This window comes from Monodon monoceros, unplaced genomic scaffold (genome assembly GCF_005190385.1).
Source record: "Monodon monoceros isolate NGI ecotype Baffin Bay Population unplaced genomic scaffold, NGI_Narwhal_1 Super_Scaffold_18, whole genome shotgun sequence".
In the NCBI taxonomy this organism is placed as follows: Eukaryota; Metazoa; Chordata; class Mammalia; order Artiodactyla; family Monodontidae; genus Monodon; species Monodon monoceros.
Genome location: NW_021703774.1, coordinates 59,860,455 through 59,884,510, shown reverse-complemented (window position 1 = coordinate 59,884,510; position 24,056 = coordinate 59,860,455). Strand labels below are relative to the sequence as shown.

The 24,056-nt window shown below is 48.0% G+C and overlaps 1 protein-coding gene and 1 pseudogene across 1 annotated transcript in view; both read right to left on the bottom strand.

The window, feature by feature from the left end:
- Window positions 1-24,056, bottom strand: part of CD247 (CD247 molecule) — a 78,279-nt gene that overhangs the window by 41,828 nt on the left and 12,395 nt on the right. The gene's annotated exons all lie outside the window — the stretch shown is intronic.
- LOC114898109 lies at window positions 9,450-21,797 on the bottom strand (annotated as a pseudogene).

Below are 24,056 nucleotides of genomic sequence, written 5' to 3'. Positions count from 1 at the left end.
GATGTGACACATCCACCTCGATCCGCCACACACTGCAGCCCATTGGTGGTCATGCCCCCCTTCCTTCCCCTTCCCCTTCAAAACCCGCCTAGAAGTTCCGCTTTGCTTTTGCATCACATTGCAAACCTCTCACCCCTACTCCCACTCCCCCCGCCGCCATGTGGCTTCAGCGCCTCATACCCTGGTCACCCAACCTTCCACCTGTGTCCCCTGTCCACATCTCTCCCCCCCAGCCAGGTCTGCCTCTGTGCTGCCTCACTAACACCTGCCCCCTCCATGCCCAGACCACAGCTGATCCCTCACCCGGGACCCCTCCCCTGTCCTGTCAGTACACGGATCCAGGTTCTACCAATCAGTCAAGGTTGCCTGCAAATGCCAATTCTTGTTCTGCACCAAGCCATTTTTCACGACTACATTCTTTACTGCTCTTGACCATGGGTCTTGCCTTGCCCATTTGGGAGTGAGCTTCTTGACTGTGGCGCCACGTTTTCTACTTCTCCATTGTCTCCCATGCCTCAAACCAAAACACCTAGCTCCATGCTGAGAGGTTACTCAGAATCCAGAAGCATGCACTGGCTGGACCATGTTACTCCATGGCCACTGCCCTGTGGTCTGTCACCCCAGTCCCAGCCCAGGCCAAGACCCAATTAGGCAGACATCCAATGGATCTGAAAAGATAGTAGACCTGGGCCAGGTAAGGGTGATTTGTCAGGGTAGCCCTATGGTTAAGACACAAGCCTGCCCTGGAGTCAAAGAAACACAGTTCTCACATTTCCCTGAACATTTGGTGTTTGGTTTAGAACTTCTCAACGTGTGCCAAATGGAGAAGAACTGGAGAAGTTTCAGTAGGGAAATGACAAAGGGAAACAGCTTGAAGAGTGGAATAAAGAGTAAAGAAAAAAGGGTTAATTTAGCTGGAAAAAGAGTTGACACGAACCCACGCTAGTCTTTTTTTTTTGAAGATGTTGGGGGTAGGAGTTTATTAATTAATTTATTTATTTTAGCTGTGTTGGGTCTTCGTATCTGTGTGAGGGCTTTCTCTAGTTGTGGCAAGCAGGGGTCACTCTTCATCGCGGTGTGAGGGCCTCTCACTATCGCGGCCTCTCTTGTTGCGGAGCACAGGCTCCAGATGCGCAGGCTCAGTAGTTGTGGCTCACGGGCCTAGTTGCTCCGTGGCATGTGGGATCTTCCCAGACCAGGGCTCGAACCCATGTCCCCTGCATTGGCAGGTGGACTCTCAACCACTGCGCCACCAGGGAAGGCCCCCACGGTACTCTTTAATATACAAAGAAAACCGTAGCAGCTGTGCCCACTATAGTGCTGCTTCACCTTTCAGAGACCACCCCCCTTCCCAGTCAAGCCCCCCATCACCGCTGGAGGTCTCTTCCTGTTCAGCCAGCCAATGAGCCACCTCGAGATCTCTCCCAGCTCTAAAAGTTTAGTCTGGAACCTCTTAAACCTAAGACAGTAGGCTCTGGAGCATGTAAACAAGGGTGACTGTGGAATATTCTTCTCAGGTAAGTTTAGAGAAAATAGAGACATTTTAGAGAATGGTTTAAGCGGACCTTTTGAAACCTTTTAACTCTTCCACCCACTCTGCTTCAAATCAAATGTGAAGATGCATCTGTGTTCCCCATAAAATATATACTTATTTTGCTATAAAAAGATTTGGCTTTTATCAGGCACTCTTGGCAATTTTTATAATGTGAAAAAACTCCAACCTATAGCTTGTTTTCACATGTAAGATTTATGTGAATATTTAAGTCAACAATAAGGCTGGTATAAAGCACAATTATAGTATTGCCTGAGACTCAGTGCCTAGTGCATTGGTTCTCGACCATTATCCATTAAGAGGTGTGATAAGAACATTGTTATTTATAATAGATAGAATACAAAAACTTGGAAATAACTTACTTACACCTATTACAAAATTTAGAGTGGAGTCAAATTATGCCTTTGTTAAAATCATTTTCATTTATTTGCTTTCCAAAAGTTTTCTTGACCAGGGGAGAAAGTTGGGAGTAGGGTGAGAGTGGGATTTCTGTGAGCCCACAGGGAGCACAGATTCCAGTGTCATCCAACATGGGTTGAGATTGAAAGAAAAATTCAGAATTACTGCTCTGATTATTTTGTGTGAAATGTCTTATTTCTTTCTGAAACCCTAAGTTTCTTGAGGATAGATGCAGTAAGTTCATGATGCAATCCAGGACTGAGCATTAGGGGCTTAAGAAATAGCTCATTGAGGGACTTCTCTGGTGGTCCAGTGGTTAAAAACCCACCTTCCAATGCAGGGGACGAGAGTTCGATCCCTGGTCGGGAAACTAAGATCCCACATGCCATGGGGCAACTAAGCCCGTGCATCGCAACTACTGAGCACACACTGTAGAGCCCACGTGCCACAACTAGAGAGAAGCCCTCGCGCCACGTAGAAGAGCCCGCGCAACTAAGACCTGACGCAGCCAAATAAATAAATAAATACATTAAGAAAAAAAAAAGAAAAAGAAAAAGTAGCTTATTGAACTGACTAATACTTAGTACTCCAGATGGAGACACATCACAAATGGCACCACTGTCCCAACTGTCTCCCAGAAAAGCAGAGGGAATCACAAGATCATCACTTCATTTAGCCCCACGAGGCTCATCAGGAAATCCTGCTTGTCCATTTTACAGGGGATACTAAGGCACAGGGCAGGTGGGGAAAAGCCCTATACTGGGTGCTGAGAAGGACCACGGGCCTCCACTGAAGTTGGTTTCCGGCCTTTGGCAGCAGGCTTCTCTGTACCTTTCATTGGGTGTGAGCCCTGCCTAAGCAACCTACGCACCCTGCTTCCCTGGGGACCTGCTCTAGTCACCCTGTGGACCACTCTTAGAAAGAGGCTCAGCGCTCTGAACTGTCTCAGCAGGACTTAGAGGCCTTCCCCTGAAAAGTCGCCTGACTTGAGGACGATCTTGAACCCACAGCAGCTTCAGTCCCCATCCCCCACTGCTCTGGGATGAAGGGGTCAAAATGACATCTCCTCTCTCTCGTGATCTTTCAGAACTGTGCTCACGAAATGTTGAGCTCCTGCAGGTACTGGTGATAAAGAAAGAAGGCAGGTGGGTCCTCCCCACCGACAGCCAAGAGGCTGCTTGGTTGTCAAGTCACTGACTTTCGGGTCGTACCTAGGTTGAGTGAGCCTCTCTCCTCTGTGAGTGTCTCCCAAACACATTTCTGCACACTGGGTTGGCACTCCCTTCCTTCCCCTCCTCTGCCCACATCCCTCTCCCGTCTCTTGCCCTGACCAGAAGCAAAGCCCCTGCAGGCTGGGACCAGGTGCTGACCTTTAAGAGAGCAGAGCTGTGACAGGCAGCAGAGGAAACCCAGCTGCTGTGGAAGCAGCAGCCCAGGGAGGCCCGGGCTTCAGGCCTCCCAGCATCGTGCAGGGCCGGAGTGACTTTAAGGAATCCTTCTGGACTCAGGTCCCAAAGGCCTTGGGTCTCTTCTACTGGGAGAGAGCCTGGGAAGGGAAGGTGGGGTGGCGGGGAGTGGGAAGTGGCTTCTCCTACACATGCTGCCACAGTCCTTTAGGGCAGAGCCCAACTTTGCCTCAAGGTGGATGAGTAGCTAAAATGGGGGGAGGGAGAGGCCTGGGGTGAGCCCTGGTTTGGGCCCTTTCTGAGCTGCCCAATCTGATCTAATACTCCCCACAGCTGTACCCATCGAGCAGCTAGCCAACATTCGAATACCTTTAACTTATCAATTACAGCGCCCAGTGGAGGAGACCGAGCCCCTCTTGGGGCTTTGTCACCTAGACCCTAAGAATAGCCACCCTCTCCTTCCTACTCTGCTTTCCCACCAACCTCGGATGTCCTCGTGCCCTTTAAAACATTCATGCTAGTTTTTCCCCCACAAGGGAGCTGGTATCTATTACTATCTCCTATGTTCCCAGCACTGGTTATAAAAGTGTATTTAATCCTCAGAACCCTACCAGGGAGATGGGTCATATTCTCCCCATCTTACGGAGAGGAGGCAAGGATCACGAAGGTTAAGTTGTTTGCCCAAAGTCACACAGCTGGTAGGCAGAGGTGCTGCTCTGTGAGGTGGCAAGGCCCACGTCACCCGCCGCGGAGCACCTGCTTCTGGAGGCCAGCTGGAGGGTTGGCGCACGATGTGCCCAGTCATGACGCTGACCATGACACTGAAAGTATTTTACATTTGCACAGCACTTTCCAGCAGTGCTCCTCGGCTCTGAATTCGGGGCACGAACTGAGTCAGAGAAGAGGTGTCGGTCCCCTTCCCTCCTCCAGCCCAGAGTCACCTCAGCCACTTCCCGAGGGACATGAGAAATCCTTTGCCCACTGGATTGGCCGCAGCAGGAGGTTTCCTAAACAGCAGCTGCCCGGGCTGCCCACAGCAAGTGTCCCTCTGCCCTGCACTGCCGCCACCCAGTGTATGGGACTGGGGGCAAAGGACCTCAGTCCCAGCTCTGCCTGAGGGGCGGGCGGGCCGGGGCTGTGTGGAGAAGTGGGATGGGAGGTGGGAACTACGCTGGTCAGTGTGCAGGCTGCAGGCACAGCTCTCCCGTCTTCATTCCTTGTGCTCTGGCACAGCGGCCAGTGACCCGCTTTTATTTTCTTCCTGTTTCTCTGAGAGCAGCGTGCTCTTCGGGACTCTGATTCCTTTACCCTCAGTCATCACTCAGATACCACCTGCCCACCCTGCCCTGTCTCCTCCCTCTGTTTTCCCCCTTCCCCATGCTGCCTGTGGGCATGGGGGCCCCTTAAGCTTCCACCTCAGTCTCAGGGACAGCCAGGGCTCCTGGCTCTCAGCAGCCCCCCTTCTTGTCCCTCCCCCTCAGGGACCCCAGAGGCCAGGGCGGAGGTCCCGGAGGATGAGGTGCCACCTGGAGCCCTCTGGCCAGAGCCTCCTGAAAGCACGTCCTACATTTAACTCCCACCGTTGCTACTTCAGGAAAACAGAGGCAAGCGAGGGTCTGAGTGTTGCAAGGATGACGTCCCTGCCTGAGCAGATCTTCAGATGGCCCGGGCCACGGCAGAGTGGGTGGTGTGAGTGGGCCTGTCCCTCCCCGCCTGCCTCTCCTCACTGGACATGACGGGGTGGAAGCCCTACAGCTAGTAGAATGATTTACGATTCAGCAGCTGTACTTGCAGAAACTCAATCCTGGCCTTGGATTGCTGGAGACTCAAGAAAATGATCTGTTTATACATCTGCCTCTCCCGGGAGCTCCCCGCAATCAGGGCCCATGTCTTATTCCTCCTGCAGGGCTGGCTGGCACACGGAGTGCCAGGCTCCTGTGGGGAGGATTCCCGCCTGGCATGGCTTCCTTGGTGGTTAAAACCTGGGCAGGGGTCTAGAACACGAGGAGTGGAGCTCAGGAAGCCCTCCTTTCTGGCCTGCTTCCAGCCCCAAAGCCCCACAGACACTCTGGGTGGGATTTAACGATTTCCCACCAAGAACGATATGAATTTTGCTCTCTGCTTCCCTCTGGCTGAGCCCCAGAGGAGACCAGTATGGCCATAGGGTGGGTATGGGGGAAAGAAGACAAGAAGGTTGAACAACCAAGACATTAAACAAAAATAAAATGACAGGGCTTCCCTGGTGGTGCAGTGGTTGAGAGCCTGCCTGCCGATGCAGGGGACACGGGTTCATGCCCCAGTCCGGGAAGATCCCACATGCCGCGGAGCGGCTGGGCCCGTGAGCCATGGCCGCTGAGCCTGCGCGTCCGGAGCCTTGCTCCGCAACGGGAGAGGCCACAACAGTGAGAGGCCCGTGTACCACCAAAAAAAAAAAAAAAAAAAGAAAATGACAGGAGGGCTGTCACGGGGGAGGGGCAGGATTTGTGGTCCACCACATTCCAGAGCCTCCTTCCCCTTGCCTCCCTGTCCACACTGCCCCTCGGACCCCTTCAAGGACACACCGCCATGCTCTGAGGGGCAGGTAGCCTCAGCTCTGCTGCTCCCAAGAGATAACGAGAGAAGAGGCATCGTCCGCCACAGAAATGAGCAACATGGAAAAGTCAGTGGAAAGAAAAACATGTTTTGATCACAGCAAGATCAAGAAACTGATTTGGCTCTGGCCTCGACTCCCTCATTTTTCATATGAGAAATCCAATTCAGAAGGGACATAGGACCTGCCTGAATCACTGCAGCTCTTGAGACACAACGAAGGGAGGTGGCAAGTGCCCTGGCCTTGGGGGCCAAAGTGCTGTGGACCATGGGCAAGTCACTGAACCTCTCTGAGCATCACGGGCCAACTCCACAGGGTTGTGGTGGGACTCCACAGAGATTGCTTCTGTGAACATACTGTGTCAACAGAAATACAGAAATAAAACAGAAAGGGATCTGTGGCAGAACTGGGACCAGAGCCCTGATCTCCTCAGGCCCAGGCCCCATCCAGAGCCCGACTTGAGCTCAGGGCAGAGCGTACACTCTGGCAGGCACCCCTCCGATGGCATGCAGATCTGTTTCCCACGCTGCAGAGGCCAGTCTCTGCTACCACATCCTTTCTCTCTGGCTTGTGGGACCTGCCGCCTACTGAGAGGGTCAGCACAGGAAAGTCCCCTCCCACCTTGTGAAAGAGCTCTGACCACTAACGCCGGGCCACGGCCAGCTGTTTGTACACTTTTGCATGAGTTAGAAAGAGGCATCTCTGCGGAGGCCAGCCCTAGGTTATCAACACCCCTCCTTCAGGTGGGTGCTCCTTGGCGCCCACTGTGAGGGGGCACAGGAAGCTTCCAGGACCCACCGGCAGCCTCAGCCTGGTGCCTTTGTCCGGGCTCAAACTGATAACCACACTTGGCCATTCTGACCAAAGCGGTCACTAATCTCACAGAGCCGGACCCACCATCCTTCCAGCAATGCTTTATCGAGTGTTTTTTGTGACAAGGCAGCAGGGCCAAAGGGAACGGGCACTGGACCGGGCGTTGGAAGATGCAGGTCCTTGTCCCACAATATTGCTTTCTAGCTGTGTTCCCTTAAGGAACTCAGTCAGCCACCCAGAACCTCAGTTTCCCCATCTGTCAAGTGGGAATGACAATCCCTGTCTCAAAGGGTTTGTGATGAGGCGCTGTACTATGAGAGTGCCTTGTAAAGTGGAAATCAGAATACGGCTCTATTTTTAGATATTAGAAAAATATTAGATATTATTAGCATATGTACTAACAAAAATTTGTAAACAATTTCATTGCTAAGATGACATAATGGTAATCTTGAGACTTTTTTTACAAAATAGAAAAAGACCCTCTCTGATGGAGCAAAACCAATATATCCCTTTCTGTATGTGCAGGCATATTTTTATGCCACATATGGGAGCATATTCTGGTAATTCAAATAGCTCTAAATTAAAACTTGGGGCAGTAAGAATATGGTGAGTACAGGGAGGAAGCCTGCCCTGAGGGTCTCTGAAGGATGGTCTGTCTTTGGGCTCAGCCTCTTCTAAGAGGGAGAAAGTAGCTGCTTCCCCCTCCATTTCATTAGTCCACACCTCGTGGAGAGGCAACTTGAAAAGCAGGGCTGAGAAGCACATAATGGATTTGTGAGGTTTTAATACCTGACTGCCTACAAAAGACTAATAAAAATCCAGGGCAGGATTTTCTCAAGAGGAGTGTGCCACTGTGGAATAAAAATGGAAGAGAGAAGGGAGAGTTCCAAGAAGGATTTTCCCCCATCCTCTGTGTTTATAGGTACAGGTTTTGTGTTCTTGTACGACAGTTTAAAATATACATGGTGTTAAATTAGCAGTCCAATAACAAAAATAAAAGCACTCCCACATCGCCTTCTTTGAAGATACGTATTCAAATAGGATGAAATGTTATCACGGGCTTTTGTGTCTGGAAACAGGGTTAATTAAAGATTTCCTGCCTGCTTTGTGAATAGGTGACACTCCCATTGAGACACCAGCAATGCCCTGTCTACTTAGTCGGCTCTGCTCATTTTCTTTCTATTCATCTGGTTTGGTCGTGGAATTCCATGGAAGCGTGACCCCGTTCAGGGACCAGAGAAGCAAAATGCTGCTGTTCACCTAGAGCCTGTGTTTGCCCAGAAAACTGATACGTCGGGGATGCCAGGACACAAACCCAGAGGAGAGGGACTTGGGTCTTCTTTCCTGAGGATCTGTAAAATGTGATGTGACTGGCCCGAGGGAAAGAGGCCGAGGGGCTCCTGGCCGATCCGTTTTCAAAGGGCAAGAGCCCAGCTGCTGGGCAGCGGCGGCTTTGTTGGACCAAAGCCCTGGGCGGCCCCTCCCAGCTCTGAGTTTTCCCCACCTCCTGCTCTCTCACAGGCGCTTTCCCTGAAACGAAAGAACCGTGATGCATTCGTTCCTTCAAAAGCGGCTTTAAAAGTGCATGAAACACAAGATTGAATGCCACCCAGCCCTGCCTCTGATCTGTGCCCGCGCTGGGGTATTGGCACAGGCAACCCAGCGAGGAAGCCGGCCTCTCCGCCTGGACGCAGAGCCGGTGTAGCCGCCAGATGCTCCCCGTCTCCACACCCTTTTTCTGACCTTCTGGCCCAAGTAAGGAACAGTAGCTTGCTCATCTTTGTGTCCCTCCCAACACAGAGAACCACTGCAGAAAGCAATCCATGTCCCTCAGAAAAATACGTACATACAGGCGGGAGGGCTGGGGCGCATCTGGAGGGCCAATGGCCTCACAATGCCAAAAAGATTATTCTAGATGCTGCCCTCAAAGCCCTTTCACCTTTTCTCCTCATCTTGCCCCAATTTTACTTAATTTTTCTTCTCCCATTCTTTCTGTTTTCTCCTCTCCTTCTCTCTTTTCTCCTTTGACATCTCAGAAGGAACTTATATAAGCAGTTATTATATTTTTATGTGTTAAACTCATTAATTTGTTAAATTAACTTGTCATTTTTAAATAGTATATTTTATTCTATATTTATAAATTCTGAAATCCTAGCTTTGGGTTCTCTTCCTTTTAAAAAAATTTAGACCACCTCACATCTATAGTAAAATGGCTATTATCGGGCTTCCCTGGCGGTCCAGTGGTTAAGACTCGGTGCTTCCACTGCAGGGGATGTGGGTTCGATCCCTGGTCGGGGAACTAAGATCCCACAGGCTGCGTGGCACAGCCAAAAAATAAATAAATAAAATAAAATGGCTATTATCAAAAAATAGAAAATAACAAGTATTGATGAGGATGTAGAGAAATTGGAACACTTGTGCATTATTGGTGGGAATGTAAAATGGTGCAGCCACTGTGGAAAACAGTTTGGTGGTTCCTCAGAAAATTAAAAATAGAACTAGCACACGATCCAGCAATTCCACTTCTGGGTATGTACCCAAAAGAACTGAAAGCAGAGTCTAGAAGAGATATTTGTACACCCATGATCATAACAGCATTATTCACACTAGCCAAAAAGTGGAAGCAACCCAATTATTTACCAACAGATGAATGGATAAACAAAATATGATATATACATACAATGGAACAGTACTCAGTCTCTAAAAGGAAGGAAATTCTGACACATGTTACAACATGGGTGACTCTTGAGGACATTGTTCTAAGTAAAATATGCCAGATACACTAGGAGCAATATGGTATGATCCCACTTATAGGAGGTACCTAGAGCAGTCAAATTCATAGAGAGACACAGAGTAGAATGGTGGTGGCCTGGAGGTGGGGGGAGGGGAGCAGGGAGGGTTATTGTTTAATGGGTATAGTTTCAGTTTTGCTAGATGAAAAGACTTCTGTGGATGGATGGATGGTGGTAGCTGCACAATGATACAAATATACTCAATACCACTAAGTGTCTACTTAAAATGGTTAAGGGGGTAAGTTTTATGAGTATTTTACCACAATAAAAAATGGCAGGGGGGTGCGGAATTTAGAAGCACATACTGTTAAAATTGTCTTAGGCGTTAAGACTGTCACATTCCACATCTGTGACGGGGGAGGAGAGAAAGAAGAGGTGAGCAGGTTAGGAGTCATCGTGGCTTAACAGAAAGGCTTAACCCTCACAGCGCTGAGGAAAGCAGGAGACCTTGCCTCTATCACCCCATCCATTATTCTCCGGTTCACTGTCACTTACTTTTCCGAGTCCAGCATGTTCCACTGCTTTCAGAGATAAAGGTGGGCAACAGCTTGTAAAATTCAGAAGCTGATGCGTATGAAGAAAAAAAAAAACCAGAAAAAGAAACACCAAGAAAACAACAGGCTGGTGAGCTCTGTGAAGCCTCTTACTAGCAGGGAGGGGAATTTTCCTCTCCCTTCACGTAGGCTGTCGTCTTCAGCTTCAAGTCATCGACAACCTCCCTGGCCAGGGTTAGCCCCAGGTGGGGGACACCACATCTCCCCAAAACCTCTTTTTGAACTGACAGTTCATTTTGCCCTCAGTGGGATGTGAGAAACCACTCAAATCCATCTCAAAGGGACCCCGCTGCAGGTGGGTGTGAGGGAAGGAGGCTGAGCCAGCGGTCTTGCCCAGGGACACCCAGCATGGTGTCAGCTTGGAGGAGCAGGTCCCACAGTTACAGAAGGCTTCGTTCCCCGGATGCCATGGGGTCTACTGGGGGCAGAGAGGAAGGCGATGGGGAATGGCAGGTGGGGGGAAGGGGTTGGGTATTTTTTGGATTCCATACATATTCCACTTCTGGGCAGGTGAAAATGATTCCACTGCCACCCTCAAACCTTTCCTGCCTGCCCTCCCTCCGTTTTCTTAATTTTTCTTCTCTTTTCTTTCCAGCTTCCCCTTTCCTTCTCCAGCTTTCCCCTTTCTGCTTCATAGAGTAAGCGTCAAGAGACAGCTGTTACGACACAGAGATCAGACTTGTGGTTGCCAAGGGGGAGGGGGGAGGGAGAGGGATGGACTGGGAATTTGGGGTTGGTAGATACAAACTACGTATTACATTTAGAATAGATAAGCAACAAAGTCCTACTGTCTAGCACAGGGAACAACATCCAATCTCCTGGGATAAACCATCATGGAAAAGAGTATTTAAAAAAGCATGTCTATGTGTGTAACACTGAGTCCCTTTGCTGTACAGCAGAGATTGGCATAGCATTGTAAATCAACTCTACTTCCATAAAAAGCTGCGGAAAAAAAAAAGAGAGACAGATGTTGCTTAGTTGAGCTCTTTCCCAGTGTCGCCCCTGGGTTAAGGGCTAACACGGGTTACGTCTTTGGATCCTCACAACAGCCATATGAGATAGGTGTTATTGCACCCATTTTACGGATAGAGGTGCTGAGGCTTTGAGAAGTTAAGTTAAATGTCCAAGGTCCCACAGTTAGAATATGGCAGAGCAGCATTCGAATGCTGATGGTCTGCCTTCAAAGCCAAGACTCGTCACTCTGTTGCTGTACTTTTTTTGCAAATTCTCTTCCATTCTCTCATTCCTCTTCCACAACTTCCGCCTTCCCTTCCTTTTCCTAATGAAGTATGTTTGATGATAATGGTGTCAGTGGGGAATGGAGGAGAAGTCTGACTGATAAGGAGAGGTAGAGAAACCCTTCTTGGTCTTGACCACCATGGTTACAAACGGCCATCAGTTCTGCCCTTTGGAGAGCAGGCCAGGAGGGGTGTGATGTGTATCCTTTCACACGTGAGATCTCCAACAGATGGAGATAGGCCTGGAGTTTAGGAAGCTTCACGAGGAAGGTGGGTGATGCAAAGTTTGGGCCCGTGAATGCACCAGAGGCAGGCTCCAGGAAGCAGGGACACTGAGGGGAGGGGAGACCTAGCAAGTCTACTGCCGGGAATTTATTCCAAGGAGCTAACCCCAAATGTGGGTATAGATATATGCACACGAATGCCCACAGCAGCACTGTTCATAATGCATCAAAATGTGAAGCCATTTAAATGTTCAACAATAGGCAGTGGTGGCATAAATTATGGCACTCTATGGGCACTAAAATTGATATAGAGAAATACTTAACAAGAAGGAAAGATGGCTATGATTTATTGTTCAGTGAAAAAAAAGTTACAAAACTAAATGCACATATTCAAACCTCGAAGGATAGTCACCAACATACTAATGAGTCTCGGTAGCAAAATTTTTTAAAATGATTTTTGTTTTCTCTTTTCTATATTTACTAAGTTTTCCACAATAAGTATGCTTTGACCTCGTACTCATTAAAATATGAAAAATGTTGTGTTTTAAAGTGTGTGTGTTGGGCTTCTCTGTTGGCCCAGTGGTTAAGAATCCGCCTGCCAATGCAAGGGACACGGGTTCGATCCCTGGTCCGGGAAGATCCCACATACCGGGGAGCAAAGCCCGTGTACCGCAACTACTGAGCCTGCGCTCTAGAGCCCGCGAGCCACAACTACTGAGCCCGTGTGCCGCAACAAGAGAAGCCACTGCAATGTGCACCGCAACGAAGAGTAGCCCATGCTCACCACAACTAGAGAAAGCCCGTGTGCAGCAACGAAGATCCAACGCAGCCAAAAATAAAATAAATAAAAGTGTGTGTGTTGTAGGTTCTAAAAGCAGGTATTAAAATCCACCCAATTTTAAATAGGATGCAGTAGAATTGCTGACTTCCAAGTCATCTTTTGCTTATTTCTCATTTTCTTTAGTATTCTAGGACAGGAGAACGTTTCTTGGTGGTGAATTACTACTTTTAGGGGCAGCATCAAGTAAATAAGGACACAAAGATTGTACATATTGTTGGTATTTGATCTAGAAACAGTACTCATCTCCTTGGATACCTATTATCCTAGAATTTAGAGTTAAAATAAGACACAGGGATGGGGGAAGGAGCCTGGCAGAGCAGAAGGAACACTGGGCTGGCAGTCCATCCTGGGCCGAAGATCTAGAACCACAAACTGTCAATTGGAACAAACCTAGAACTCCCTACAGAAGGGGCACCGAACCCCATCCATGACCTGAATTCCACCTCCAGCATCTTTCTGGCTCAACCCCCAGCTTCATGATTCTGCTACCTCCTTTCTTGGGGCCAGTGAACTAAAGGGATTAGGACAAAGGAGATCTCCTAGCTTCTTTACCAAGCATAAATTCCATGATGCAGAGGGGAAGAGAGATGGTACTAAAAAAGTCTCCTTTGTCGTTTTACCCAGGGCTGTCCTGACCAAATATCCTATTGAGCGTCTGGCCCTTTCTCCTTGGTGCCTAGTATAGACCCTGCTGCAGATGTGTGATGGGTGCTAGCAGCTTGGCCTTGGGATCCTGGCCATGGCAGCTCTCTGCCACCCTTCCTGTCCTCCAGCCTCTCCTCCAGCCCCGGCCAGGGCAGCAACTTCCGTGCTGCTCAGGTGAAGAGCTGCCTTCCCATCTGCCCATCTGTTCACATTTCAATCCCTCTGTGGCTTAGTGACTTTGTTGTTTTTCACACCCCAGAACAGATCAGCTGCTAAAACCAACAATGCTTTGACATATCTCTACATGAATCCACACCTTTCTGACTATTTGTTCTAGAACACTCAGGTCCCTCAAGAGTCAGAGGAACAGGGACATTGGAAAGGGAACAGGTGGAGAGGGCCTTGAGGGAGCTCGAGATGGGCACATGCTTCAGAGATCATCAGAAAACACTTGAGATTAGCTCAGACAGACCTGGCCACTGGCAGACACTCCATTTGACATTTCTAACTTTATCTGTTCAGGCATTCATTCCCTTTTAATTTATAGTAATAGAAAATATTTATTACAGTGCTACTATGTGCCTAGCTCCATCTGAGCCCTTTAATTCCCAAATTCTTTAAGGTAGGTAGAGTTATTTTGATTTTATAAAGGAGCAGACAGTTTCAGAGAGGTTTAGTCACTTGCCCAGGGTCACCTAGCTAGGTAGTGATAAAGCCAGAATTTCGATTTACGTCTGGTTGCCTCCTAAATCTATGCACTTCCTGCTGAAACTGACCTCCCTCAGTCCCACCGCCTGGATGGAAATGCAAATGGAAGACAGAAGGAGGCACTTGCCAACTGTGGATACCCAATGTCAAGTGGCTGCTTTCCATGATTTATAGCTGTTGCCCTTGGGAAGAGCTGTCAAAAAGCCATTCTCACAGGACAGCCCTGTCGGGGAAAGTGATTAGCAATGGATCTATTGCTAGCCTCCTGTGCTGGTCAACTTAATGACCAAAATGAAGTCAGACTAGATGGTCCATCAGGGCCTAACCCATCAATGAGTGATTAACCCACAAAAATGATGACTTTAATCCACCGATTCTCAACCAGGGGAAGATTTTACCCCCTAGGATTTTGGCAACATCTGCAGACATTTGGGGTTATCACAACTTGGAGGTGCCATGGGCATCTAGTGGGTGGAGGGCAGGGATGCTGCTAAATGTGCTACAAGGCACAGGACTGCCTCCCACAGCAAAGAATTATCCAGCCCTATATGCCATAGTGCAGAGGTTGAAAAGCCCTGCTCTGTCAAATACCTCAATCGAAAGGTATTTGACACACCTGGAGGCCAAATACCAAAAACAGTAGCTATTTTGTTCCTGCAAAATTGTCACTAGGGTTAAACTGTACAAGAATTAGTGGTGACCAAGGTGTCCACACCCTGTTAGGCTAGTCATTTGGCATTGTATATTTTTTCCAGTTTGCCTTCTTCAAGAGTGGCCCATGGAATTTACTTAGCCCTTCTTTGGGTTAAAATCAGGAATGGAAATTTTGACCTCTAAGAGGAAAATAAATAGAAAATGAAAGTGTGTGTAATAATGGAAGCTCGTATGCAAATTTTAGTTGAGTGTATTCTTTTCTATAAGGTTGCTCACCCCACTGCATGCCACTGCTCCAGGCCACAGATATACCTACAACCTGTCCACACGTTAACTTCCTGGGAGAAGAACTTGGATTTGGACCCAGAAGAATGAAATTCAATTTCCAGCTCTACCAATATAACTAATCTTGAGCAAATCACTTATCTTTTTTAAGCTTTAGCTTAAAGAGAGCCCCCACCAATAAAAGGGGGCTAACCTATACATTTCAAAGGGATATGAATTTTTCATTGAAGTAATTTACATTAAAGCACTTGGCAAAACTATAAAGTGTGATCGAAGCACTCACAAGATGACGATCACACACACAGAGGGCTTCTCCTCCATGGGGCATGTGGGTTTTCTTTATTAGATTTTTCCACATTATCACTGCCTATGTAAGTTTCTCCTGGGTGATATTCTATTTCTTATGCTGCACTGGAGAAATACTCATTATATCATGAAAGGGAAACTGAATTCAACTTATTTTACTCATGTCCCAAAGGAGGTTACTGCTTCTGAGAAGACAATACATCCTTTACAATGAGAAGGCTTAGGATCAGGCAGACAACGTTTATGATGTAGCTTTCCATTTTCCTGATGATGAGATCTTGACATCACCCAATGCTTTCTTTTCTTTTTTTCTTTTCTCCATAGAAAGCAGAAAAATAATTTATTCCAAAAGAGGGCAGAAATAAGAAATTCAACATGAAAATATGCTTTGGTATAGTTCTGGTGGGACAGATTTTCCCTCTGAACATGTTCTCCTACTGACTGCCCCACTGGAGTCTTATTGTCATGTAACAGTTTTTAAACACGTCGCCGATTCTCATATTGTAAGCAGGCAGGAGCCATCTTCAGATCCACAGTTCCCAAGGAGAGAGTAATGTTATTTCTCAGAAGAACAGCACTTTCTATCTCGGAAGATTACATAAACATTTTATAGAGGCAGCACAGTTTAGATTCAATAGGCACATCATTCATCAAAGTGTAAAACAGGTGAGAGGAAAAAGTACTGCTTTGTAGAATAAATATTCAAATGTTGTGTGAACGTTTAAGGCAGCTGACGGCCAAAGTGGGTGACTCAAGGAAGGTGGTCTGGGTATGGAGGTGATTTTGCATCTAGACGAGTTTTCTTTGTGATCTCAATGACTGAGCACTGGAGAGCAGGTCTTCTTCCTCAAGGCCAGTGATGCTTGATGTACCAGATGGTTTTGTTTTTCAACTGTGGTCCAAAGAGAGAGTTGATTTGGGCCAGAATTGCAATCAGCCAAAAGAGACAGCAGCAAACTGAACAGGTCATCAACATGGTGATGATAACTCCCCGGTTGGGGCCCTTAGGGATGAACCAGGGCACCAGGAAGCCAACGAAGCCCCAGAACACAATCATCACGATGAGAGGCACGGTGCAGCCGGTATATGCCATGGTTGCTGCGAGAGGTGCCAGCCCCTGCCCCGCCGCCTCACTTTGGTCCCACCGGAAGTCCCAATGCTTTCTTGTCCTACAATAATTCTTACCACTTTGAGCCAGACTCTTACTGCTCTATAATTCTCATCTGTTTTTTGTCTTTCCTTAACTTAACAGGATGCTGGATTTTTACTTTCAAAATCAACACAATTTCAAGGGTTAAAGAAGGCTGAAAATAGAATATGCCATCCTTTTATTATAACCTGAATATAAGATTAGAGAGGTGGCCTGTACACGTACGTGTGTTATTATTTAACTTTTATCTGATGATCATCTCGAAGCACGGGTAGCAATTCTAACACACATGATTTCTCATAACTGCCCCCGACCCCTTGCCTGTAAAGGCTTGTTATACAGAGCAGAATTATTATGAGGACAATTAAGCTGTGTGTTGTGATGTGCTGTGAGTTCCTGAGAATAGAAACTCCTGTGACTAAACTCTCCATGAACAGAGCGAATCAGAGAATAATAACAAGTGCATTTATCACTCAGGCCAGCCGAATCACATTGGGGTTTCCATTTCTCTTTAGTGAGAGAGCTATCGACCTTGAAGATACTCCCCCGGCAAATGTAGGCCATTTTTTGTTTTAAGCTCACACCTGTGCTATCTGCTCACTGGAGCCAACCACCCACTCCAGCTGGGCAGCTGCCTAAGGAGGGCACCTCAGGTGTCTCCCTGGTACTATGGGCTGGGATCAGGCGAGATGGGCAGACACTTACTGACAGGGCCTCCTTTCAGACGCAGAGCTGGAAAACCAGGCATACGAAGTAGTGGAGGTAGATTTGGACTCAAGCATCTGACTTCTGATCCCATTGTTCTTAACCAGGGGTGGCAAAATATGGCCTACGACCCAAATCTGGGTAGCTGCCTGCTTGTAAACAAAGTTTTTTGGAACATCGCCATGCTTTCTTTTTTTTTTTCCAGCCCCTGCTGGATCAATTCCATCCAACCCCATTACCACACGTCAGTGGGTGGGCCCTGAGCAACTGCAAATGGTGCTGGCAGGAGGCGCAGGCTGCAGGTGGCTTCATGGCTGTCCCTGTGCGCCAGGAAGAGAGCCTGAGGCAGGTCTGTCTTAAAGCCTATGGGGAAACATGTGGTCAGGAGCGCCCTAATCGCCCAGAGAGAGATTCAGACCTGGTCTCAGCATCCCACACCATAGCCCCCTTCTCTGATGGCACCTCTTCCTGCAGTCGTATTCATGGTGGAGCTCAGCACAGTGAGGACCCTGGGAATGGCAGGCATCAAACCTAGGCGGCACCACTCACTAACGACAGTCCTGAGACTAGTCTCTTAGAGCTTTGGTTTTCTCACCCATAAAATGGAGCACTGCTGCCGAGTACCTCATGGGGCTGTCATAAGACTGAATGGGCTGTGTGGTGGGACCTTATATGGAAACACCGGGTGCAGGCAGGCACGCGGTCAACATTGTTAGAGATGGAAGTTGAAGGTAAATGGAAAGTTGGCAACAAGGGAAAGAATCTGAAATAAATGAAGACTGTTCTGCTTCAGGATGTGGTCCCTTTCTCCTAAATCAGCTGAGCAAGAAGGACTCCTTGCTGACGATGTGAACCTCACTGAGTGGCCGTCTCTCACAAAGGAGGGGGCCATTTTCCAGCAGTAGAATAAAAGCTATGCTGCTTCTAGTCAACACTCTCCTCTCACAACCGCCCACACCCACAGCCCAGAGATCCCTGAGGTGCTGGTTGCTAGCAAGAATAGAAAAGGAATCCTAGAAATTACTTTCTTTGCCATGAATATCCTTTTTTTTTTGCGGTACGCGGGCCTCTCACTGTTGTGGCCTCTCCCGTTGCGGAGCACAGGCTCCGGACGCACAGGCTCAGTGGCCATGGCTCACGGGCCCAGCCGCTCCGTGGCATGTGGGATCTTCCCGGACCCGTGTCCCCTGCATCGACAGGTGGACTATCAACCACTGCACCACCAGGGAAGCCCTGAATATCCTTTTAATACATTTTCTTGTCCCTTTCCTACCTCCTAATTCTCTCTCTCTCTCTCTCTCTCTCTCTCACACACACACACACACACACACACACAACACACACAATCTTCTTGCAACAGCAGAGAAAATCAAGGTCATCCCTAGTCCTGGTCTACATACCTGTGTTTGTAAACAAGCATGTCTCGCTAGAGTCAAAATTTATTCTTAACTAAAACACACTCACAAGGCCTTTCCTTGCAGTCAGGGCCTCATCCAGTTTCTCAAATGCTCATGGACTGCAGAAAGCTACAGAGAAATGGCCAATTCCTTGTGACTCTTGCCAAGAAGAACATGTTTGAAGCATTTCTTGACTCAGAACTGAACTGGAACCACCCTGCCTCACAGCTGGGGCCCCCGGCAGCTGTTACTTGGAAACACAAATTCATCTGTTCTTCCTTCACCAGCCAAGGAGACCACACAGAAGGCAGGAGGTGCCAGCCACAGCTGCCACCCTAGCCCTTCCTCCTGTCAGGGTCCCTCTGCCATCCAGACCACTGCTATGTGGAGTCGAGATGGAGCTTGGGAAAGGAGGGTCTGGAGCAGGTAGAAGAACTGTCTCAAAATCCAGAACAAGCCCTGCCTCTTGAATTACCATTCAGATTCATTTCGAGATTGCAGAATGTGCTGGCAATGTTTTTCTAAAGGGCAACCCCGGTGCTCCTGAGATGGGAATCACCCTCCTCTCTGACATGTTTATTCCATCTTCCGGAGGGAGGGAGGGGACCAAGTTGGCTCAGCAACCCCACAGTCTGCATCTACACCAGTCACTTCAGCAGGAGCTTGACAGTCAACCAGGCTGGAAACGAACACCTATGCCTTGAGCTAAAAGTGTCTTTCCCTTAGAGATACCTAATGGCAAAGACCTCGGTGCATTTAACATGTCTCTTTCCCTTCCTCATTGAGCCACATCATGGAGAATGATAATCAGTGTTCAAAACAAATAAATCGAGCCATCATAGAAACAACTCTTCCAGATAGTCTTAGGAGAGGTTGAGAAGTATCTTCTTGTATTTAGGTAAGAAATTAAAATGATGACTCAAATCATAATTAAAGCAAGGGACTTGTTACATGGTGCTTGGGAAGTTTCACAATCTCTCTATACCCCTGAGGTACCGTTTTCAAAAGGGTGTCTTAGTTTGGGTTCTTCCAGAAGCAGACCCTGAGACAAAGATTGGAATACAGGTACTTTATTTGGGAGATGTTCCAAGGAAGCATCGGTAGGTGTTATGGACTGAACTGTGCCCTGTAAAAGACTGTTCAAGTCCTAAACCCCTCCCCCTACCCAGTACCTGTGAATGTGATCTTATTTGGAAATAACGTGTTGGCAGATGCTCAAGTTAAGATGAGGTCACTGGAGTGGGCTCTAATCCTATAGGACTGTGTCCTTATAAAAAGGGGATGTTTGGACACAAAGACAGACTGGGTCGTGTGGAGATGGAGACAGAGATCAGGGTGATGCATCTACAAGCCAAGGAGTGCCAAAAATTGCCAGGAAACAGCGAGAAGCTAGGGGAGAGGCGTGGAACAGAGTCTCTCTCAGAAGGAACCAACTCCGCTAACACACTGATTTTGGACTTCTACCCTCCAGAACTGTGAGAGAATCAATATTTGCTTTTTAAGCCAACCAGTTTGTGGTACTTGGTTACAGCAGCCCTAGGAAATGGATATTGCAAATACGTGTGGGAGTCTGGCAGGAACAGGAAGGAACTCAATAAAGGAAGCCTTATTGGCTAGCTACCCCTGTTAACAACAGGGCTTCATCATGCTGGCAAATTCGAGGACACAACATGGAACAGGGAGTGCAGAGTTACCACACGTGACGGCAAAGCCTTTTGGGTCAGAATTCAGTCACTGGCTGAGGGCTGCTCCAGCAGGGCATTAATTCTCCTGCACTGGCAGCCTGTAGGTGCACAGGGTGGAGCAGACTCCAGGGCCAGAGCTAGGCCTCGGGCCAAGAGGTGCAGATGGCAACAGCTGGAAGGCAGGCCAGGTGCTGAGGGGGAGGCCAATGCGGTGTGAACAGGCACCACCCACTACAAAGGACGTGCTAAACTTTCCTCTGCTGTTGGGAGTTTCTGCTGCAGAATTTAATACATAGGTTATGTAAGAAGAGTAAAGTATCATTGGCCCCTCTTTTCATTGGAACAATCCTGCCAATCAGTGCCCCAAAATGTCCCCCCGATCATTTGCCTGTCCTGATTGCCATGGAGGTGTGAGTAGGGCACGAGAGCTGCTCAAAAGGGACGGAGCTTCTAAGCCCTTACCTGGGCATTTGCACTCATGCTGCTGTCATGCCTTTGATATATACTTCCCTTTCCTGGGGTGTCTTCCTCTCCTCTGCTTTACATTAAGTCCTACCCACTCAAATCCTTTGACCCCAAAGTGCATCCCTTTACTCCTCCAGCCTAGCTTTCTGATAGCCCTCACATTTTGAACCACTCAATATAGTCCTCCATTGAGCTTTTCTCGATCTGTATTCTGTAGGCCATTTAATAGGGGTTCCCTGAAAAAATAAATGCCAAATGGGGTCAAATCAATTAGCACAGCACTGCATGCTGTATCTGCCTCTCTTCCTCCTGGGGATGTATGTGTAAGGCACATTTGCAGAGAGAAGGTTCTGACAAGTCCTGCAGTGAAACAACAACAAACAAAACCTTCCTTAAGTTCGCTCAGACTAGCGTTTCCAATACTCCTGTCCCCTCTTTCTGTGGTACAGCATTCCTATCTTGCAGAACACAGTTTGGGAGACAATCCCTTTGTTATAAACTTCAGTGAACAAGGCCTTTAGGAGTCAGCTCCTTTAGATGAGGAAGGTTGGTTCATGTGAGCAGCTGGTCCCAGGGAGGCAAGTCAGTACTGGGCCTGGAGTGGGGATGGGCTACGTGTCTCAGTCCCAAGGGCCATGAGTGGAAGGTGCCCTCAGGCTCTCAACCCAGAACCATCCTGAGGGTGGGGAATGAGATTCCAGGGATGGGCAGGGGACTACTAAGAACCCTAGCTGGTGTTTCCTGATTTCCTGAGGTAGGACATCCTGTTCCTAACACCAGATCTGCCCTTTTCCAACTTTTTGTGGCAAACAAACCTCAACTCCTCCCTCTAAGTTTATGACAAACGTAGGCTCTTATCCCGCACCCAGAGGCAATGTGGTTCACAGCGGGGGCCAGGTTGACTGGGGCCAAAGTCCAGCTCTGCTAGCTTTGCACCCCTGGGCCTCAGCTCCCCACCTGCATAATGAGGACACCAATAAAAGTCCCACAGGATTAGCTGACCTAATGCATGTAAACAACACAGAAAACAAGCTCCTCTCAACAAGTGTTAAATGTTACTGCAGCTCATATCACTTTACCAGACTATTCGGATACATCTATCAGCCCTCGAAACTGTGAGGTCTCCAAGCACAGCAACTGGGATTTATCACGGTGCAGCACCGACGTGTAATAGTACTTCCTCAGAAAATACATTTAGGATGAATTAAGGCACGGCTATGCTCTGCATTTTATTTCTACCTCTGATAAAATTTCTGACAAGGAAATGTATCGTTAAAACATACCCTCTTGGGCTTCCCTGGTGGCACAGTGGTTGAGAGTCCGCCTCCCAATGCAGGGGACACGGGTTCGTGACCCGGTCCGGGAGGATCCCGCATGCTGCGGAGCGGCCAGGCCCGTGAGCCATGGCCGCTGAGTCTGCGCGTCCAGAGCATGTGCTCCGCAACAGGAGAGGACCGCGTACCGCAAAAAAAAAAAAAAAAAAAGAAAAAACCATACCCTCTTCACTCATAGAAAGATTACCTGATTTTTCTCTCACTGGTTTTAGTCTTCTTTCTCCAGCTAGATTAACCTAACAGATGCCCTGTCATGAATAGAGGTGAGTTTGGCTGCCCGGGCATTGGATCAGTGGGTCACTGTCCTTGTGGTCACCATGGCCCCGGGGCAGTCACAGCAGAGATGTTTAAGATGCCATTGATTTATCTGCACAAAGAGGTAATTTTTCTTTTTTTTTTTTTGCGGTACACGGGCCTCTCACTGTTGTGGCCTCTCCCGTTGCGGAGCACAGGCTCCAGACGCGCAGGCTCAGCGGCCATGGCTCACGGGCCCAGCCGCTCCACGGCACGTGGGATCCTCGCAGACCGGGGCACGAACCTGTGTGCCCTGCATCGGCAGGTGGACTCTCAACCACTCTGCCACCACAGAAGCCCCAAAGAGGTAATTTATCTGTCTCTCTTAATCATGAATGGGGTGCCAGGCAGAGAGGTGAGACACCCAGGTAGAGCTGCATCACAGAAAGCTCTTAAAAGGAAATTCTTCCAAATCCAAGGGGTCAGTCCTGCTCACCCCAGGGAGGTGGTCCATTGGTGAACAACTGTCAGGAAAATCTGGGCACATCCCTCCTTAAGAAAATTAAACGTGTCTGTCTATGCTATGATAATCCAATAAGTGAAAATTCACACTCATGAAAATAGCTAAATTAGAAAATGAACGCTTGCATTACTAAATGATTCAATAACACTCTCCTAAGTATATTTTAAGTGTTGTTATAATATTCTCTTCCACAAAACTTTCCAAGGGCCTCATCCAGCAGGGGAAGGTCCCCTTGTATGTGGCTGATATTTTCTTTTTTAAAAAGCAGTTTTGTTGAGGCGTAATTTACATACATAAGGCATTTTCTGAACCTATATGTACTAATAATATACGGAATTTGGGTCACTTGTTCATTCATTAAACTTTTATTTTATACCAATAAAAAGCACTCTGGCTGTGTGTGTGTGTGTGTGTGTGTGTGTGTGTGTGTTTAGCTTTCTTTTTGCCTGTCTACTGTCTGCCTTGCTCCTGACAGGATTCTGGGAGGAGTGCTGACTTTATTTTCTCCCAGAGGCTGCAGGAGAGTAGGTCCTGTGAACCAAGGCCCTCAAGACAGCCTGCTGTCTTGTAGGTGGGCAGGTCAGGGCCTGTGGCATTAACGGGCAAAAAACTTAAGAACAATGGGAACTTGATCAAATGAGGCTCCCCTGCAGCATCAACTGTCCCTATCCGGGGTTTCCTCACGGTAGGGATGACCCAGTGCTTTTTTGCACCTCCTGAAATAGTTGAAGGCTGTCCCCCTGCTCATGGAAGTGGCCAGTCTGCCACCGTCAGGGCCTCATGGCTAGGATGAACTAACATGGTCCAGCCAGCCGCAGCCCTCTTGCAGTTGCCATTCCAATGTGAGGCCTCGTTCCACACACCTGAGACCCAAGTGCCCAGCTCAGGAAACACCATTCCTTTACAACAGGGCAGCCTGGCGGCCCAGAGGAACAATAGCTGGAGCGAGAATCAAAAGTCCTGGGTTCAAGAGCTGACTCTGCTACATGACATTTGGCTGATTTATTGATCTCTTGGACCACCATTTCTTCCCTGGTAAAATCCAGAAGTAAAACTTGAAGGTATCTATCCTTTCCAGCTCATATATTCCGTGATTCTTTCACACCAGGGCAAGGTCACAGAACATCTTTGGGTCACAGAAAATCTTTCCCAAGAGGCTCCGTCTACTGTTCTTATCACTGAAAGTACAACTCACTGACAGCATCCCCCATGCCCACCTCTGCTAATCACAATATTACCACAGGCCCCTTCTGATTACGAAGTAGTTACGCTACATGAGAGGTGCATTCCTGATGATTCTGCAAAATTCAAGTTAATTTCCCACAGGAATAAATACAAAATCAGAGTCACATTATTGCAAAGAGTGCACATAAATTGAGACCTTATTAAGTTTTTGTATTGTATTAGTTTGAATTTACGTAATTCAAAACCCCATTACATGTGATTTGTATATTCCCTTGGAAAGGATTTTTTAAAAACCTTCAGGGAAAAGGAATGAAGGTGATGGGAGAGAAAGATAATGTCATAGGGTCAAACTTGGAGAAAGACCATGGGTT